This window comes from Eucalyptus grandis, chromosome 10 (genome assembly GCF_016545825.1).
Source record: "Eucalyptus grandis isolate ANBG69807.140 chromosome 10, ASM1654582v1, whole genome shotgun sequence".
Lineage (NCBI taxonomy): Eukaryota > Viridiplantae > Streptophyta > Magnoliopsida > Myrtales > Myrtaceae > Eucalyptus > Eucalyptus grandis.
In genome coordinates this window covers 26,676,705-26,679,563 of record NC_052621.1, presented here as the reverse complement: position 1 = coordinate 26,679,563, position 2,859 = coordinate 26,676,705, and positions in this window count along the sequence as shown.

Below are 2,859 nucleotides of genomic sequence, written 5' to 3'. Positions count from 1 at the left end.
CGAGAGTCGTGTTCCTGTTGATCGAGGTGCAGATGATGACGGAGAATGAAACATTCTTGGAGGGATTCACGTGCTCTAGCAATAGAGTGTATTCTTTAATGTGTTTTGGTTCAAGTCAAGTACCTTACCCGATTCGATTCAAAACTATTACGCTTTTTTTTTTTTTGTTCTATTATTTGAACCGGAGAAAGACTCGATCCATAAAGATCCAGAATTTTGAAGTCAGTAATTTTTGGCACCCCCAGATAACGTCACCATGAAACAAGTTCAAATATGAAATACGCGCAAAACATGCCATAACATGACAAAGTTACCCCTTTGTCTTTTCCTACTATGTCTACAGGGACAATCTCTGCTACATTCAAGAATCCATGCAATCTCTTTTGGACAAGCATTGATGTTTGACGCCATTTTTCCTTCCAAATTGTGAATCTCGCTACTAAGTACCATCGATCGAGGTTAGCGATGCCCAGAGAAGAAAACAGATACAAAAACCAAAAACCAACACGTCGAGAGGCTCTTCCGCAATGCAATTAGCATTACCGAACTTCTGTCTCTAGAGGTCGAACCTTCGCCATTAATTGTCATGCAAATTTGTCATGTCATGAAACATATTATGCACCTAGGTATAACTGCTTGAATTTCCAGAACAAGGCGACCGCATACCCAATCTCTCTAGCAATTCAAATCTATAGAATAAACGATTATGTGTTCAATTCAAAGGTGTTCCAAACAAGGCGAATGTCGAACTTTGTTATCAACCTTTTCGATTTCACGAAACTAAAGTGGAGGCGGCGGTGGCTGACCTGATCTGCAAGTTCAGAAACGATTGGCATGGCGAAATGGAGGCCAGGCCAGCACATAGATAGATCCTCCGAATTCCAGCACTACGCACACTGGTCGCGATTCCCGCTGGAGAAGTGGCTTGAGAACGACGACGTCTTGAGATGCATGGAGAGCTGCTGCATGCATCGGTCCCGAGGTCGACAAACTCGTTGGCGCAAGCAGATAAAGACTCCAACCCCGCCACGAGGTCGTGTCGGCTTCCCCGCTTTTAGAAATGTTGGATTTTTGTCGAAAGCCGTGTACCGACAATTTGTCTAAAATCATACGAGAAGAGCTCGCGAGTTCAAATACCCTAATTTGTCTTATTTGGTGACAGGATAATATTTACTTCTATAGTTAATTGGTGTCTTATTAAATATGTTTAGTCACGATCAAAAGTGATTTGGAGGCACGATGTCTTATTCAAGGTATTAATCAAATAACCAAATAAAGAAAATACCACTTAGAATTGAAAGCTCTCACTTAGGGGGATTATCAAATTTCCCCTTAGTGAGGTTCCTTAAAAATGAAGAACGAAAAACAACGTGAGGAAATAGATAATTATTGAAAAAAGAAAAATTAGGGGAATTGCTGAATTGTTCGAAGGAAAATGAGAAGAGGATAGTCTCGTTAATCTAAAAAAGTGATGAACCCATTTTAATTGCAAAATTAATACTTGGAAACTAGATGACTTGCCTATCCGATTGCAAAGAAGATTGGGGGTTGTGAGGCTATGACCTTACATGAAACGAATATTAGTACTATAAAAAGAGATGAAAGATCAAAAATAAAAAAAACTAAATAATCATAAACGAAAAGCAATCAATTACATGTCAATGTAGTTTTAATAATCCTTTTTCTCCCTAAAAGGGGCTTGGGCAGGATTGAGACTTATCCCACCCACTGAAATCTTAATAATCTGTCAAACTAAAATACTGCTTCAATAGGTTTTTCTGGGTATTCATTTTTTTTTTGGTCATGAGGACTACATTACATATTTATCAACCTTAAGCTTTCGCAATCTTAATCGACAATATTTACTACTCAAATCGAACATACTCCTACTTTTTGAGAAACATGTTATTTCTCTAATGCTGTAAGTATGTCCATGAGGTTGAAAGAAATAGCCCACTTTTTGTTCTTCAAATAAATTCACCTTCGAAATTTCTAGCAAAGTACTTGAATTTATGTGAAGTACACGGAAGGGAAATTACTTAGAAATTTCATTGCAGCTGCTCTTTACGGAGAGTTTGAACTTTTCACATGTTTTTGTCTCATACTAGAAAGACCTCCAATAACTTTTGGACTTTGGTGACTGACATTTATATTCATAGTACGATGGTTATTTCTCGACCATTGTTCAAAAATTAGTCCTGGCTGTCAAATCTCAAATTTTGAATGGTCGCATGTGGAGTTTCCGTTATTCCTTGAAGACGACAGAGACGTTGGCTACCATCTCTCTACAGTGATATATCGACGGAGAAACTGAAAACGTTTACTTTTGACTTTTGATAATCTAGAAGAACAACCCTAATTTAAATCAACATTGAGTTAATCAATATAATATAAATTGAATATAAATTGCATCACCAAATTAAGGGAGACCCATAGCAAGCACTTCATAAGCCGTCAGTATATGTTTCCCATTCAAAACAAGCGGCGCAAATCCTGTGGACAGATCCTGTGTCCTGTGCATTGGTTCTATCTAGCTTCCGTCGTTGAATTAACATAAACAAGCTTCATAGAATATGAGTTTCGACTCCTCCATAAGTCCAACCGGTCGAAAGAAATATGCGGTCGAGGGGTGGTGTCCCATCGTCCAAAAAGATAACCGGAGACCGTTACTATAGCAATACACTCCTTCGTAAGCATGCGCACTACAAAAGATGTGATGCTGAGATCTGTATTGGAAAAACTTATTTGAACATGCTCCTAGCTTTATAGTGGTCGATTGTCGTTTCACTTCAGCTCGACCGTCTTTCCATCCGGCACCGTTGAATCAGCGGGCGTTTCAAAGAAGGTATGCTGATTGCC